Raw genomic sequence first — 18,928 nt, forward strand, 5'->3', positions numbered from 1 at the left:
TTGGGGCCCATCATTAGCAGGCTTAATGAGAATCGGCAGATCTTCGTTCGAGATGGTCACATCAATGTCATATATGACGCCTGTAGCTGCCTGTTTTCCTAGCGGAATGATAGTGCGAACATTCATGCCACCGAGGACGGCGACTTTGCTCAGTGAATCTAACGCTGACGCTTGAGCGACGTCCACTGCTACAACATTTTTCCGGGGATTCACTCTGATATCCTCAATACTGTTCGGCAACAGTAACTCGAGCTCTAAAGACACAGCTTGCCTGTTCAGTAGCCTCATGTTGATGGATGGTTGCGTAGGCAAGAAGAGGACGGTGAACCAGAGTTAATATTATGCGAGTATGTGCCACAGGTGACACAGAGTCTCAACCAACACAGTAACGGCGAACACACACATTGACACGCAAGGAAAGTGATAATAATAATTCCTGGGGTTTTATGTCCGAAAGCGACGATATGAAATGAGAAACGCCATAGCGAAGGGCTCCACAAATTTCGACCATCGGGTATTCTTTAAGGTGTACCGAGATCGCACACAACACGGCCATCAGCATTTCGCCTCCATCGAATTGCGACCGCCGTGGCCGGGATCGAACCCATGACCTTCGGGTCAGCAGCCGAGCACAGTAACCGCTACACCACCACGGCGGACGCAAGGAAAGCGAAGAAGCTGAAGACATAACATCCCTGGCAGATGCTCAACTACCATCCACTTGTCCACGTGGTCCGCAACGTGGACCGCGGAGGTTACGCAAAAACCGGGGTCAATCTTTCCTACATTAAATCTGCCGAGAGAACCAGACCTCTCATCATTGCCGGTGACTTCAACATTCATTTATCAAGGCCCAACAACGCCTGGTCTTTATAATGCGTCAAAGACGGCTTGAATGTGTACAGCGCATCAACAAACCTCCCTGTTAGTCCTGGACACGAGGCATCATAGATCATTACATCGCAAGAGGCATCCAGGATTTTCACCAGCTGTGCTATACCTTGCACTTCACTAAACTTAGACCCCTCGTAGCCGCGATTACGAACGGCTTCAATTAACAAGTCCGGCCCAGCGGCTGGTGCTCACTAATCACGGTGATGATGACCTTCTTCAAGAACTGTCAAAGACCTCTTCTACACACACGCACAGGTTCGTAAAACGTGCGTGCCTTCTCCGTCAAAACGGACAAGTACAACTACTGTAACGCAACTGTAACAACTGCAACTGTGACTGTAAAGTATACGTGTAGTGCGCCTGCGCGTGCCACTCGGCTTTGTGTATATCCAGGGAAACTTTCCTGAGTGAAGCTTTGTTGCGAGTAACGCCTGTCCTGTTCATATGTGTTTCTCCTTTGTGCTGTTCGGATTCGCGCTATTAGTTTTGAAGAATATAAGCACTACATAGCAGCTTACCGAGTCCGGTTTTAGCAACACCGATGTTGCTTTTGGCATCGTTTCGCAACTTTAAACAACTGGTTATATAATTCATATGCGCCTCTTCAACGTATATGTGTGTGTATACCACTTCCACATTTCTCTAGCGTCATTCCGTAAAGTTTCGCTCAATGTGAAAAATTACGCCACGGTCACCATTCCGCGCATGCTTCGCATAACACTGATTCCCACGGTACGTGGGATCTGCCGAATTTTTATTAAATATGCAAGTAACCGACGCACCTTCCAGGGCTGCATTTCGATACACTCGCCGGCGCCGGGGTTTTCGCGTACGGCGCCGCGGCCGCCATCGAAATCTGTAACTCATAACAGGCTTTGCTTGAAAAAGAGCGGGGCTATCGCAGTGGTGCCGCGGCAGCAATTTTTCAAGCGCTCTCCCCAGCGCTTAGTCCACTCCCTGCATTGACCATCGGTGCCAAAATTCGTTTCTCGTTGTGAGAGGCCTCTGGCTCGTGAAGATGCGAAAGTATTTCACCACGCTCCCGCGATGGCACGTCGTCCAGCGAGAGGCTTTCGCAATGCCCCGACCATTCTGCCGCGTTGGCCGAATAGACGCGTGGCCGAAACGTGTTCCTTGAAATGAGCGCAGAGGCGGTGGCGAGGCTCTCTGCGCTCTCGCCGCGCCAGAGAGGAGAAGAAGCCGGCGAATATGTAGAGAAGGCCGTGTGAGTCAGCGGACCGCAAATGCGTGGCATTCGCTCGTTTGCTCGCACGTTGTGCAAGGGCTGACTCATCGCGTCGGATAAATGGATACATTACGGCAAGACCAGCACATGTCGCGTCATCCCGCACTGTCCAGTTATTGCCCCTGTGGCAATCCTGTCTCTCACAAATAATTTTCTAGGCTTGCTTGTCGGTGCCACCGCGCACAAAAACGATTTCCGAGCTTTCCATCTCAAGTTCCTCCAGCACGAATGAAGTTCAGAGGCTGCTTTTTAAAGGCGAGTTGCTCAAATCTATTTCGGAGTTCCAGCAGGTGCGTTGTGTACACCGACAACATGAAATCGCCATGTTTATCATGCTCGAATTTTGACCGCATCGCGTCGAAATCTGATCAGTCGAATCACTGACCACCCAACAAATACTTAATAAAAATAATAATTGCCGGTGTCTTACGTACTAAAAACCACAATATGAATATGAGGCACGCCGTAGTATGGGACTCCGGATTGTTTCAACCCCCTGGCGTCCTTTAAAGCGCACCTAAATCTGAGAAACAGGTCTCACAATTACTTAGCCTTAACCTAGATGTGAGCGATGCTCTTAAGAGGCAAAGTGACGCTACTTGTTAATCCTGGTAATTGTATATTGTTGGAAGTAACGAGTCATAACAACGACCCAATTATTATTGCGCGACACAGTAAAGAAACCGGAACAATTCGGACCACCAGGTTTTCCTTAACGTCGATGGAAATCTAAGCCCTCTATGGTTGTTGAATTTCGGCCCATTAGATTGCGGCCTCTGGAGCCGTGTTCGAAATTGCATCAACAAACAAGTTGGTAATCTGAATTCTCAATGTGGACGCCTTTATTATACCCGGTATGTAGAAGCTTAATGAAAATCATCAGATAATGAAGCCAGAAAGTACAGGGGACGTTAATTGTAATCATTCAACAGCGAGGCTGTTGAAAGATTACAATTAACGAAGCTGCACGCTTCAGCATTATGTTATCTCTGTTCCGTTTGTACACACCCGAAGCTGACATAGAAGTGGATCACTTCTATCTATATATAACTCATGAGTTGCATCAGGGTCAATACTGTAATAAAACCGTACGTTTTAACGCCAGTGTTCCGTGTTTATAAAGGGAATGTGTGGTTAGAATGCTCAGCGGTACGCGTGCGCACAAGGGTATTATGATACTGCTGTCGCACGGACACTTTCGATCGCGATCAGGACCGATCCGGATTAAGATCGAAGCGGATCAGGTGCTGCTACACTGTCACTTTAAGTCAAGACCGATCGGGATCAAGACGATTGCGACCTGCACATCGTGATCCGACTCCCATATCGCGATTTGGATTACGCCTGCGCCAAATTCGATGCGAATAAGTTACGACCGCGTAGCATGCGACTATCGTTCCGGATAGCGATCCTGATCTACTCTGATCGCATTCAAAAGTGCCGTGTGACACGGGTATTACTGTTGTTGTTGTTCGTCGTTAGTGCCCGTGCAGTCACCGTCATCATCGCTATCACCATCGGTCACCGCGTCAAACACAGACCACCCTCACACTCCCGCACCCTTAGAAACGTTGCAACGCACCGAGACGGGGACCAGTTGAAGGAAAAAGACACAGCACTGATTTATTTCTTCCTCATTTTGACGCCGTCTGTCTGCGCTCTAACGCTTTTAAGATGCAATACCAAATAGCCCACCGAGACATCCTCATTAACTGCCGTTCCCCGCTTCCCTTACAAGCTGCAACATACCAAAGGTTCCAGCCCTAGGAACATCGCGAAAATACGGGGGATGGGAACCGTTTAGGGTGAGGAGTATTTCATGAGGTTCTTTCATAGCCGTTTCTTTCCTTGCCTGGAAAGTTTTGTTATTTTTGTTTGTTAGTTATCTCTCGTCACCTTCTTTGTATCGCCATTTCACGTTCAGGATGTTTGATTTTAGGAGAAACCCCTGGCCCGCCTTCGCATAAAAGTCTCACAGTAAATATTTTTGTAAGAGAATGTTTGATGATAATTGATGGTAGCGCAGGCTAAGGACAGGGCAAAAGAAAGACACATCCGACACTATTCCTGTCCTCTCCTTAGCCTGCGCTACCATCAATTACCATGCTATACCAACAAGCCCGAATGGACACCCTCATATAATGTTTCAGCCAATCATGTGGCGGGACATATCATTAGCGAAGCCGACTGACCAATGTCAAAACGCTCTCACGATATAAAAGTTTCGTGAATGCAGCCCTGGAATGCGGCCCTGTTCCTTTTAAAGGACATTTAGCTAAGGTGAGGAAAGAATGCCTGTCGATGTGTGAAGATTTAAACAAACCGTCTTTGAGGAAACTGATTAATGCCAGATGAAGACAGTTTGAGAATATTTTTTCGGCAAAAACACACAAGGAAAATATACCTTTTCGTGCTATAGTGCCTGAGCAGGGGTCATGGCAAGGTGTTCTTTCTAGGTTCCTGCAGAAACAACTGAATCTACTCAGAGTGACGGATCCGTTTGGTGTCACGAATTCCAAGGATCTTGTAGACTTTTTAACTGAATAACATAAAGAACCACACGGAAACTTTGCATTTTCCATTGACGTAGAAGATTTATTTTGTAGTATTCCGCAGGACCGTCTTTTAGAGGCAGTTCGTGATCACGTTGAAAACGGGGTTGCTGTTGATTTTCAAAATGCCTGTGGCATGTCAGTTGATAACTTTTTAGAACTGCTTTCTTTTTATCTTACGGCAAGCGTTGTGCGTTTCCGAGAAGAATGCTTTATCCAAAGTAATGGAATCTGCATAGGATCTACTTTAGTCCCCGTTCTTAGTGAAATTTATTTAGCACAGTGTGACAAGCGTATTGCTGAGCGACTTGATAAAAGCGTGGTCCGGTGTTTTGGATATGTAGATGACTTTCTTTTAATTCTTAATCTTGACAACTTACGGAATAGTGAAAGCTCTGTTTTTAGCATTTTAGATATTTTTAAGGTGTGTGCGGGGGGGCTCCGTTTCACTCATGAAATGCCTGTCAATGGCACTCTTCAGTTTTTAGAATTATCTATCTGCTTTACGGGCGTGCGCATATGCTGGATGTACAAGCCACGTTCCAAAAAAGAGGTCCTTAGTTACGTATCAGCCCATTCGAAGCTGGTTAAGCGGGGAATTGTGACGGACAGCCTGCGTGCAGCCCTGCAGAAGTCCTGTCCGCACAATTTTCAGGCAAGTTTGAGTGGACAACTTGCACGTCTTCATAAGGCGGACTACCCTCCTCAAACCATGATCTCGGTTGCTGAAGCGCTCTTAAGGGAGCTCACAGCTAGCTTTAGAGGGAATGCGGCCAAGGTGGACTCGGGCAAACGCATGCCACGGGTTTCAATCCCGTACATTCACGGCGTTTCCCACCGGCTCAAAAAAGTGGCGCGAAATTGCGGTCTTGGTGTCTTGTTCACGGCTCCTCATAAGCTGGCTGGGCTCTGTTCTATTGTGACGGAACCTGAGAAGCCGCGGTGTGCTAAGAAACACCAATCAAAGTTCACAGCTTGAAGATAGGAGTCGTGTGCACACTTCCACTTGCTTGTGGCAAGGTGTATATTGGCCAGACGGGCAGATGCGTCAATGAAAGGCTCAGGGAGCATCGCACGGCTGTTCGATCGCTTGCAGGGAGTGGTTTATTGGCGATGCACTGCAAGAAGTGCCAGGGTTGTACCCCAGCATATGACGCCACTTCTGTGATGTACGTTGGCGGGGAACAGAGAAAGAGGGAAATAGTAGAGGCTGTCGAAATTCACAAGGCGGGTGACACATGTGTCAGCACTACGTTCATCGCGTTGTCGAAAAGAGAACTGGACTATCTGTGTAAGAAGAAACTACGTGCGAACTGGCGGTACCGATAGGCGGCGGAGAATTTCTTTTCTTTTTCTTTTGGGGGATAAACATTGTGACGTGGCGCCTGCGTGTGCGCAAAGAAATATATTGTGCCCTTCATGTCTATTAAAAATCAATTGAAGTCTAGCGGTTGTCCTGTCTCTTTCTATGTCGTCCTTTGTGCGTGTTCGCTAGCAATATGGAAGCATACAATCAATACCAACTAGCCCAGTTTAATGTATTAACCTGGAAGAGAAGTTTACTAGCGTTCATAGCAGTTTCCGATTTCGTAAGTAGTTAGGCACATAATAAATTTTTATTTTTGTATATCAACATAAGGTGTCTTATAGTGCACATTCCTCACTTAAAGTAGGCGAGAACTGTGAGGTCACGCATTGGCTCGACTACCAATGAAGTGTTGTTTTCAAGAAGTAGACGATGCCTTAGAGCCATGAAACGCCCGAAGCACCTGTTCAATCATTTCGGCCAAGCGCATTAAAGCCTTGGCACTTTTTCAACTACGTAACGTCGCATTGAACAAAGACGCCACCTTAAGCACAGTACGTTTTCAAGAGCGACCGAAGACGCGAGCACGTGCCAAGCATGCTTTCCTTTCTGTTTTTACTTTGTAACCTCGTCGCACCGTAATTCGAAAACCACGACAACAAAAAATGCTGGCAGATAACCGCGTTGCCCTTGATCCGATCCAAAACAGCTGCGTATGTAAACATGATATTTAGGTTACGACTTCTTAGAATGTCTACTATAGCAACACTAGCTAGCTTCCAATTTAGCTTGCGGCGGCTTGTGTTTGTCTCTGGATCGGCAACTTTAGCGCTAATTGCTGCATGCTCTGCATTTGAAAGTTGTTTACTAACACGTACGTGGATAAAGCATTCTGCACTCGCGTATAGTCGTGTTCGTTGCACTCAAGCGAGATTTGGGTGCACGTCGACAAACCTATGTTAATTACAAACCGCGATGAAACACACGGTGCACGGCCATTCATTTTCCTCCTTGCACAATTGATACGGCGTACACCAGTTGCTGCCGAATGCGAATCTACATAATTCACGTATAATGCCCGGCGAGCAACTTGGCAGGACGCCACGGCTCGCCTCTGCAGACGAAAACACCAATAATGGCGAACAACATTCGAAAGATATAAGAGTTTTTCCAAATTACGACGTTGCGCTGTAGTCCTCGCATGTAGAAATCCTTACGGCTTCCCATTACGCCGCGCAAGACATGCATCGCGTGCCTTGTTGCCAGAGCTTATCTATCTACGCTGAAATCATTGCCTTGTGCCTATCCATTACGTATAGTATACATATGTTGGTCGTTACATTTTGTATGTGCTTTAAGGAGAACGGCTCTTTTTCTAGCTATAATTTACAGGAGTCGCATACCTAGCTGTCATCTCGTCAAACGAACTGGCGTGTATTCTGCATGATTATTGCAATTCGCGCAGAAGCGGTTGATACTAAAGAAACAAGGCAGCTACATGCTGGAATTTCCGCGACAAATAAAACAAGACGAAACAACATGTCACACCAATATTGTCGTCGCCACTCGTTAGAGTGTCTATTATTTCTCTGCTTTATTTAGGATGTGATAAATCACCAGAACAACAAACTATGTCAATCCTACGGCTTTCTCTTGAAGGAAAAGGAGGAATAAGCATCCCGTGATATCCAATGAGAGGTATGTCCTCAAATAGCCGACTTCATCAGAACTGCAACACATGTGGCGTTCGGCATTTATGACCGGTGCGTGCGCGTGCGTGCGTGTGTTTGTGTGTGCGCGTTTTGTGTGTGTGTGTGTGTGTGTGTGTGTTTGTTCGAGCACATGTATGCATTATGTGCATTATGTTATGCACAACCAAACGAGTCGTTGGACGCAATATTTACTGATATTGTGACGTCGCAGTTAACACGCCTTTAATAAGCCTTCGAGACTTGGCGAACCGATCACATCCGAGACACAGAACAATGTCAAGATGTGTCCCCACAAGCGAAGATGATGAAGAACACCATGTGATGATGATAATGTACAGATGATGAAGTGCCTGATAAATGGTATGGTATGGAAAAACTTTATTTAGGTCCGTCGGGGCGTGAACTAGCACCTAGCGGGCCGCTCCCACGTCGGGACAGATAGGCCTAATCTGTCCGCCACGTCGTGGGCCCGTTGGACTGCCCATAGCTGCGTCCTGAAATCCGTACTGCGTAGCGCAGCATCCCACTTTGACGATGTAACGTTTTGAACCCGTAACGCAGGGCACCGCCAGAGCATATGATCTAAGCTGGCAAAGTCTGAGCAAAGCGCGCATGTGTTTGACGTCTGAATTTCTGGGTAAATTTTGTGCAAGAGTGCGGGACTGGGATATGCCCCGACCTGCAGGAGTCTGAGCGTCAATGCCTGAGGCCTGTTCAGTTTACTGTGCGGTGGCGGATACCTTCGCCTCCTCAGATAAAAGTTCTTGCAAAGTTCATTGTACATCGTTGGGGATCTTTGTTATCACACAACCTCATCGTCATGCCGTTCAGTAGCTACGCGGTCGACGACTCCTCGCGCAGCTCTATGGGCCTTCTCGTTGAGGTTGGACGGAGCGCCCTCGATCTGTCCCATGTGAGCTGGGAACCAGACAATTGTGTGTTGTTGTACCTCCTTATTTCTCAGGATCCGCAAGGCTGATTCCAAGATGGTGCCCCTACCGAATGCTCGGACTGCTGATCTTGAGTCACTGTATATTGTTGTTCTCCCGTCGTCTAGCAGGGCCAAGGCTATTGCGACCTGTTCGGCAACCTCAGCCGTTGTGGTCCCGACCGACGAGGAGTTTGTAACAATGCCATCTTGATCAACAGTGACTGCAACGAATGCTTTTCCGTTTGGGTACCGTGCAGCGTCAACGAAACAGCAACTCCGGGCATGTGCATGGGCACTCTCCAGGAGGGCTTTAGCCCTAGCCCGTCGTCTGCCTACATTGTATTCAGGGTGGACATTCCGAGGTATGGGTGCCACGGTAATACGTTCTCTTTGTTCTCGAGGAACGCTGCAGTAGCTGGTATCGATTTCTGTCGGGTGAACTCGAAGCTCTTTCAGGATGTTTCTCCCGGCACTGGTGGTAGAAAGTCTCGTGAACTGCGCCCTCTCTTGTGACTCAGCTATCTCTTCCAGCGTGTTGTGCACGCCGAGGTGAAGCAACCTCTCCGACCACGTATACATGGGAAGCCCGAGGGCTCTCTTCACCGCTTTTCTTATCAACGTGTTCAATTTGCCCCGCTCCGACCTCTGCCAGTTGTGCATTGCCGCTACGTAGGTGACGTGACACATCACGAAAGCATGCACCAACCTGATGAGGTTGTCCTCGCATAGTCCTTGCTGCCGGTTAGCAACCCTTCTTATCAACCTCAGGGCGTTGTCTGTTTTCCTTGTAAGCTTCAGTATAGTCCTGGTTATTTGAACCGTTTGGACTCAATCATCATACCCAGAACGCGGAGGGTGTCCACCCTGTGAATGATACCACCCTCACTTGTCCTTAGAGTGATGTCGATGTCCTCTACAGGCCTCCAACCTTTCGGTTTGGGGCCCCTGCGCTTGGGGCTGTAAAGTAGCAGCTCTGATTTCCGCGGTGAGCACCAGAGTCCAGTAGGTCTGAGGTAGCTTTCTGTGACCTCGATGGCATCTTGAAGCGCAGTTTCCAAATGGCCATCGCTGCCCCCGGTGCACCATATGGTGACGTCGTCTGCATATATAGTATGATTAATGCCGTCGACCTCCGAGAGTTTTTTGGACAGACCAATCATGGCGAGGTTAAAGAGGGTCGGGGATATGACCGACCCCTGTGGCGTACCTTTAGAACCAAGTTTAACGGAGTCTGAAACGAGGTCTCCCACTTTGAGGGTGGCTTATCTGCCCGCCGAAAAGGATCTCATGTAGTCATAAAAGTTCTTGCCCAGACCAAGGCTCGAGATCGTTCTCAAAACATAGGAGTGTAGGATTTTGTCGAAAGCCTTCTCCAAGTCAAGGCCAAGAATGGCTCTCGTGTCTCTCGTGTTGCGATCAATGATCTGATTCTTGATTAGCTTCATGGCATCTTGACTAGAAAGCCCAGGTCTGAAGCCTTTCATGTGGTGGGGATAGACGTCATTTTCTTCCAAGTATCGGGAGAGCCTGTTCAGGATTGCGCGCTCGGCTACCTTGCCCACACACGAAGTGAGCGAGATGGGCCTAAGATTGTCGAGACCGGGTGGCTTTCAAGGCTTGGGAATAAGGATGACGGTGGCCTTCTTCCATAGTGCTGGAACATTTCCATTGCTCCATGACTTGTTGGTGAACTCAGTGAGGTGCTCTCTTGATTTGTCATCCAGGTTCCTTAGTGCCTTGATAAATGCCCACACTAATTTCCCCCAACTTAAAGGTACGGAGAACGCCTTGTAAAAGGCTTCATACGAGGAGCATGCACAATCTCGGTACCACGACGGCGCCGGTCAGTTCGAGCAATAACAGATTCGACGTGATAATTAACGGGAGAGGTCTGCTCCAAGACTGTGTATGGGCCAAGAAACCGAAATTGAAATTTGTCGCACAAGCCAGGAGTGCAAACGGGTGCCCGGAGTAGCACCTCGTCGCCGGGGCGGAAGAACACAGCGCTGCGAGATGCGTCTTGGAGATTCTTGCGGTGCTTGTGTCTTGCCTCAGGGTTCACTCGGGCGAGCTGGCGACAGGGGAGGATGCGGGACACACATTGTTCACAGGAAGATGCAGATGGAGTGACAGGGGCGGACAACAAAGAGACGTCAAGAAGGGAAGATGGCGATCGGCCATAATATAGAGGTAAAAAGCGTAACAAATTAAAAGTTTTCAGAAGTACCCTGTATTATCGAAGGCAGACCGCCTAAAGCCTGTTTCACATGCGAGCGACTGAGCGGCGGGGCCCGCGGCGATTGAGCGGCGACAGGACGCTCGCACGCGGCTTCGTTTCACATGCACCGCTTTTGCGCGGCGCGCGCCTCTGCGATGCGCAGTGATGGTTGTGGAAAGCGCCCGTTACCCGCGGGTTTCCTTTCTCCGAGTTCGCTTCTTTTGGTGCACTTGGGTTGCGAGTTTCACCAGCCTTCTACTTCGGTGCTCGATTTATACGCGCCTAAACCTTGAATGACGAAAATGTGCAGTGTATCAGAGTGCAATTAAACAACTTCAGTAGTCACGTTTATTTCTGTTACAGCTTTCTTTTTTTACCACGCAAGTCTTCTTGCACACTCATACACTTGGCCATGGAAAAGCAAAAAAAAAAGAATTGGTTTTTGTGGTTTTTAAGCTTTCAGAGTGCTTTCGGTGGCTTTTGCTCTCGAGTGCCGCAAGGCGTTGGTGCGCCGTCTGGGCCGGCAACCATTGCAAACCCACAATGTCGTCGTCTGGGGGGCTCGCATTTGTCGTCTTCTGGGTACGTGACCATTGAAAAAAAGAAAAAGAAAACAGTAAACTATTCGAACGTGCTGGGTCAGAGAAGCAAAAAAAAAAAACTGAAACATGCGACCAACAAGTGCGCAGTGCCGAAGGGTCCCCCTGTACGGACCTGTGTTGGTGCCACGATTCTATAAAGATACAAAAGAACAAAATGACACGTGCAAACGATTTGTCTGCTTTGATGGAAGCGCAGTAGAGAACAACAAAGCGAAAAGAAAGGTGTTTCTACACTGCCAGCTCGTTACAGCGAATGTCGTCTGCTAGGAAACCGAGTTCCTCCTGGCGCACGCGCCCGCTCCTCGACTCCGCCCCTGCAATCACGTGCTCCCCACGTCACTGCTCTCCCATTGGGTGACCTTGGGCAGCCGCTCTGCCGCTAGCGAATTTTTCCAACTCCGGCGATCTCGATCGCGCGTCCACTGGTCGCTCTAAAAAACCTGTTTCTGGGCTTCCGCGACGGCAGCCGCTCCGCTCTTGGAGCAAAATCGCTGCATGTGAAACAGGCTTAAGACAAAATATTTCTCAAGAACGCGACGTTACAAGCACGACCCCACTAGTCAGATTTACAGCATGCTCTTCGTTACTAAGTGCGATCTACGCTGGAGGCCGACCTTGTTAATGTAATATGCCCGGTGTCAGTATTGACAGGGAGTTGCTCATATGTATGTGGCATCACGTAATGACTTTTGCGTAGTGACATTGACTTCCAAATTTTAAGAATGCAGATGCTCTTTTGCTCCCTAACTAAAAACTACACAAGACGCGCACTGTAGGGTGACTGTGTCATTTAGTGCGAAGAGCACCACGCATCCACAGAGAACACGAAAAGAGGTATATTTCAAATAGTTAATTGAGTGTTTACAGCAAAAGTGCAGATGTAACCGTAGATTTAGACCATGCGGTCGCGGCAACGGATGTGATACGTTGCGAAATATCGGCAAATAAATCCCGGTCGTGCATTAAGGCGAGGTTGACGTTTTCTGTTTTTGTTTTTTGTCTCACGAATGCGACACACTTTCCTGCTGCCTTTCATTATTCTGTTTAGTTGTAATTCTTTCCTTCCAATTCAGCGCCTTATATAATGCACCGAGCGTACGACCGCGCCGCAACGGGAGTATAGTTTTTATTCTGGCGTCGAGTGCCCCGCGTCCTTGTGTAACACTGTTGCGTGTGTAGTAATAACGTTAATATAACGGATCTTTGCGGAGCACACGCTTGGCACGCGCGGCACGCTTCACGACCACTGCCTGTCATGGCCGCAGCTTGGCCTAACGCTTTCGTCACTCCCGGACCGCGGGCCTTGCATTCAACGAGCTTGCGCAAAGCTTCGACGCCTAGAGAGGCTTAAGAAGCCTACGAGCACTTTGGATACCTTGGAGTAGCTTCGATATCTATGTGCGTGCTGTCCGGATTTCAAAGTTATATGTCACGCCACCTTTAATACAGCAACTGGACTCATCAGAACGAGTGTATTTTTTGTTATTATTTATGAGATAGTGCCGGCTGCCTTTAGGGAGTCATGGAAGGAGCGAGAATATTTGGATTGTTAAAAAGAAATAGTTATAGATTGTGATAGGTCAAGCCAGTAAAAAACACATAAAAAGAAAGACACATGTGACAGAATGTCCACTGCAGATGCGAACAAGAATATAAGGTAGAGTAGCCTTTGTAATACAGAAAGCTAGGACATAGAAGTAAAGAAAGCATTCAAGAGCGAGTGAGCGATCACTAGAAAAACCGATTCAAAATGTGAAACAGGAGTTCGTAACTTCAGCGAAATCATCAACGAAACAAACCTAACGAAATTTAAGCAAGCAGTAGTTTCCGCGTACAGAAGCACACTGCGAAAGAATGAGTGATCCGCATAAAATTCGAGCTGCAAATCCAATGAAGAAATATCACAGAGAAGTTTGTACGCAGGTGTGAAAGCATCAACTGACGATAGCCCGACTATGTCACTTGCTTATTTCCTGGAAAGTGAATGTTATGACGTGCCATTGCCGTCGATATGCAATTGCGCAGAACGCATCCACTGCTTTGAAGTTTCCTTTAACATTGTCGGAGATCCCAAGTAGAGCGAAATTCGTCTAACCAGGCATTCCGCGCGGCGCGACAGCTGTATATACGTCTTTGAACGTAAGTGATTCCGACGAGGATGGTGATTATACGGCTGCTACTGATAGCGATCGTGATGATAAAGATTACTTGGTTTTCTAGGCGTACGGACGAGTTCTGAGCAGACATACGTCAGACCCATTGCAATAACGATTGGGGCCGTGGTGCATGAATTAGAGGCGAAACGTGAATTGTTGGATAGAGGCAGGAAAAGTCAGTCAGTGCCACGCCGTGAAAACAGTCGAACAGCGAAGCTGTAAGCACGCGAACATCATCATCAGCATCAGCATAATCACCATGTCGTTTTACTTATTTCTTTATGCACCCCCCCCCCACTGGTCACATGACTTGCGTGAAGCCTACTACTAAGACTACTACGACGACTACTACTGTACTGCTGCTACTGCTACTACTACTACTACTACTACGACGGCACAAGGTAGACTATAACAGCGTCGCTGTAACAGGCACAGTACGAATGCCTGAAGTATGCATATAATAAAGCTACCTCTCTGGCAGGTAGCATGTGCGGTGAACATAAACGATATGTTACAAAGTGATAATAAACCAGTGCATGATATCCAAGTAGCACTGATCCTTCATTCGGCTCGTTGAGCGCAATTACCGGGAAGTATGCGATCGAAATGCGACTGCTGGAGCAGCAGCCTGCGATGATCGTATGTGCTATGGATCGCTCGGATGTAGAGCATGCGGGGCACGAATCTAATTCAAACAGAAAAGACAGATTTACAGTTAAAAAGCAGGTCTCTGCCAAGGACTGCTGCAGGACGGAGTGGAGTGGGCTGGTTGCATGGTAAAGGAAAGGTCTTTTTTTTTTCCTGTGCGCTTAGCATTCATGCCATCGAAGCAAGCCGTGAAGAACGGTCAGCGCCTCGACACATTTGCTTTTGATAGGTGGTTTATCAGCGGTCAGCAGGAATGTGTGCTATGCATAGCCTCCTCTAATGTAACACAAATTATAGTCAACTTCTCATATTTTGCGGGGAAAGGTGTTACGAGATCAGAACCACAGCCGATTTCGGTGGCGTAGTCGTCCGTCGCCACCGCCGGTGTCCGTAACCACTAGAGCGCAGGATATGCGGGACCGAACGGGATTTGAACCCGGGCACTCCGCGGGGCAGTCGAGTATTCTACCACAGAGCCACTGTCGGTGCTTGAAATTCCTTCGCAAAATGGCCCTATGCAGGCGTAATACCGGAGAAAGAACAGCGTTAACATACGTAATACAGCGTGGTGGAAGAGTAACATTACATCCAGGCGTCACACAATGCGAATTGTGTAACGAATGGTGGTTTAAAGCTACCCACCCATTAAAAAGGGCGCAGCCATACTTCTCTATCGTCATCAGCCACAGCATCAACAAAGTGCACTTAACGCCTTAGAGACGCGTAGTGGCTACCTCGCTTCTCCGCAGTATGATGAATAATGGCATAGTAGGTATTTCCCTGCTTCGCATAATTATGGTTATTTATGGCGTAGTGGGTACCTTGCAACAGTACTTGCTCTAGTCGCTCCAAGAGAGTTTTCAACGGCCTCTAGAAAGGTTGCTCTTCCAGCGTTCGCTGTGACTTTGCGCTGCGTGTTCCGCGCAGGCCTGGCATTTTTTCTTAATAGCAGTCAGTATTCAAACTACCACTGCGTGATTTGGAGCCGATTGAATATTCCAGTGTTCCAAAAAAAGAAGCTGATTGCTTCTGAACTTCCTCTGTAGGAAGATCTCCAAGTCTATACCAGAGACAACAAGCTATATAGAAGAATCGCTGGCTTACTTGTCACTTTTAGTATGGTGTTATTGTCACGAAGCATATTGTCACGGGGTCGTGACGTCCACGAAGACAGCAGTCGGCGCGGCGCGTTCAAGATGAAACTTTATTTGGCCGAACTTGTGGCCGGGAAACGAAAACCAAACTACAGCAATACACGATGTATACACTGATAGCGGCGAACAGGGCGTCGGCCGTCGATAAAAACTGCTCATGGCTGGGACGCGCCGTCTTTTATACATCAAGCATCGAACTTTCCAGTCTTACCACTGGTGGTCGCGCAAGCTCTGGAATAATCTAGACTAACGGCGTCCTGCGCGCAATATCAACAAAGTGATCTGCTACAATCGTGAAGCTTCTCGAACACTACGGCGCGGTCAGCGTCGAGCGTTGATAACCGCCCTTGCTCGTCAAAACCGAATAGATAAAATATTGCCACAACGTGACAATATTGCCCTCGATGCCATTCTACCCAGGTACCGAGCATGATGTCGCATGCTTGTTACACTTGTTAGACATGTTATTATTGTAGAATGTATCCACACAGCTACATTAATAGTTGTGGGGTTTCGTGACTGCGGCTGTCGTCATTGTTCTCTTCTACGAGCGCTCCCACATAGTGGAGGAACTTCTTCACCCGGTGAGATCGTATTTCCGACAATGGGCTCACCGCTGTCGTTGTGCCTTTCGTATTACTGTCGTTCTCTAAATAAAGTGCTAGAATCGTGAGTCAAAGTTAAGGCGTTTCTCATCTGGGACAAGCCCCGGTCAAGCGAACAAGTCAGTCTCGAAGCGACTGGTCACAAATCGCCGCTTTTGTCGCAAGGCGACTGCAGTGGCTCAGTCGCTCGCTGCTCGATTTTTCAGTAGCATGACTACAGTCGCAATCCTCTGAACCAATCACATGCGCAGGAACAGGTCGTCAGCTTATTTTACAGGCCATCACAATGCGAGCCATATGCCAGCCATGGGCGTAGCCAGAAATTTCTTTCGGGGGGAGGGGGGGGCACCTCCTTGATCTGAAGTGGGAGCCGGGCAGGTAGATGTGGTCGAGAGTCGTTTCGTGCTCTGTATGCCACGGCGGAAAAGATTTCCGGGGGGGGAGAGGACACGGGCCCGCGGTGTGCCGCGCTCTGGCTACGCCACTAATGACAGCAGACGTGAATTCTGTGTGGCGACGGGTATAAGACGCACGCAGGTGTGAACATCGGTCGCCTTGAATCTCTTTTTGGTCGCCAATCACAAATGGTCGCGCGACCGGTGCAAGTCGCAAGTGTGCATGAGCCTTTGGGGTGTTGCGTGGTACGCAGCCGGCCGCTCAAATGTGGCAATCTCATGCAAGGACGTTGACAGCTCTCTTCTGTGGATGCAATAGCCAACATCCTCTGTTCAAGGTGAACGGAATTATTTCTCGCTCGAGGTTTTGTTTGTCGAGTCAGTGCTGTTCTGCTGACGTGTCACAAGCGGCAGAAGGTAGGCAACCAGTCTATAAGCTGAGAAATCGTGCTTTCCTTATGTGTAGTGCGATTTTACCGAATGTTGCATGTAAATCCTTCAATTCTGAGTAGCAAGAAAGAAGCGAAGTTTTCGTTTGCAAAAATCTACAAGAATTAGGCGTAAAACTCCTTTAACGTCCGCCTCTGCTGATGAATCGAAGCGAAGGAAAACAGCGTACAAGGGGTGATGAATGAACTGTCAGTCAGTAGCAGGATTTGTCAAAAAGACCGTTACTTCTTCTGTGTTTGCTTGGTTTGAAGACAATGTCCGTCACTTCATTTCACCTTTTCGGCTTCTTGGGGCGGTGGAGGGTTCTTTTTACGTTGCGCTGTGGCAGACGTTGCTGCTGACAAAGTTGGTAGAAAAAAAACGCGAGCTACAACGAACTTTTCCGACTAGTTTCCTCTTTGACAGTGTAACACTGCTCTCCAAATAGCAGCATAAAACTCAAGCTACACTAACTAAACTAGGCCTATTGAAAACCCAGCTTACTTTCACTGTTGGCGGAAACTGCCGTGTCTCGAATGTCAGAAAAACAAACTTGTATTCTAGATTGCACCCATGCTCCTTCCCAGGGCTGACAAGTAACAGAAAGCATGGTTTCGCAAGGTTTCCCGACAGGAATGACACGCCACCGTTGCGAGCGAAACCAAATACATTTTGGCTCATGCGCAGAGTCTTGCAGTATGTGCAACACCTTAGGAAATAAGAAAAAGACAAAAAGAAAGAGCGCGGCACGGGGCTTCCAAGAAATGTTTCAATAGCAGCAGCATCTTGCCATTGCCAAAGGACGTTTCTTTACATATATATATATATATATATATATATATATAATATATATATATATATATATATATATATATATATATATATATATATATATATATAAGTAATGCGGATTTGCTTCATATTTTGATATAAATAGAAGCATTGTGACAGTCGACGCTCTCGTCTATATTTACCACTATACGCGCACGTCATAAGCACGTAGGTGAAAGCGCCTGGTGTCCAGTATTTAATGATAGCAATAAAAAAAAGCTATTGAGAACCTTGAGAACCCTCTTCAGCCTCTGAATTGCTGTTCTTGGCACAGGCGACAGTGAGACCAAATAGACCGCTCCTACGCTATTGCAATTTCAAACTGCATAAATATCCACCACTTTCAAGGACAGCTGCGCAGAAGGTACTGCAAACCGTGGATCCGAGGATGGATTGTTCGAAACGTCTTAAGATATTCCCTCAATTACCGTGGAAAAACATACGTTAAAATGAAGTCTGAGTCAGGTCATACATTAGTACGAAACTAGACCAGCTGCCACCATTTAAATAGTAGTCATACTTGATGCTTTCGTTTCCCCACGAGAGAAAAAGAGAGGAACGGAAGAAGGGCAGACACAGAGGTTAATCACTATGCACTTGGTTTAGTTACCCTATACAGGGAATGGGTAAGAGGTAGGAAAAGGAAAGGGAGAAGGAACAAGGGAACAAGAGCTGCGTGCGCACACATATAAAAGGTGGTCACCTCACAGCTCAATTGTCTTCGAAAGGTTTGTGGAATCCAGGCTACGAAAGCAAAGTTTTCTGCAATGTGAAGATCAGAGTGACAATAAAAAACAAGGGAATCGTTGCTCTTATGAACCGCAGTACGAATGATGGTCGAAGTCATGGACTCAGCCTCTTTTCTTTCGGGAACGTTTTGTCATCCAGTCGGCTTAGAGCGGCAAGCGATATCTGTATTTCATTGTTAAGTGAGGGGTCTATAAGGATACATTGTACGGCCTCCGGTGCAATCAGAAACGCCGCACAGGACACTATCCGCCGGGCCGTTAGCGAAACAGTAGGCGTACTTAAAGGTGGCGCACAGCCATTAGCGACATGAACAGTTGCATCCACCGGGAGAGGCATGGTGGTAGTCGAACCTCGACTGGAATAAATTAAAGGTCAAGGGAGTACAGTCGCGAGTTGCCCCATTCCGGTGTCTCATTCAGTGTACTAAATTATTTCTATAAGGAAGCCGGCGAAGTTGCCGTGCTGCACCTGGCCTTGACAAAGGCACAGCCACGCGCTG

The 18,928-nt window shown here is 47.7% G+C and overlaps 1 protein-coding gene across 1 annotated transcript in view; it reads right to left on the reverse strand.

Annotated features, from left to right (window-relative positions):
* The window catches only part of LOC119372588 (chorion peroxidase), a 177,750-nt gene that overhangs the window by 134,261 nt on the left and 24,561 nt on the right, over positions 1–18,928 (reverse strand). The gene's annotated exons all lie outside the window — the stretch shown is intronic.

The sequence above is a fragment of the Rhipicephalus sanguineus genome, chromosome 10, assembly GCF_013339695.2.
Source record: "Rhipicephalus sanguineus isolate Rsan-2018 chromosome 10, BIME_Rsan_1.4, whole genome shotgun sequence".
In the NCBI taxonomy this organism is placed as follows: Eukaryota; Metazoa; Arthropoda; class Arachnida; order Ixodida; family Ixodidae; genus Rhipicephalus; species Rhipicephalus sanguineus.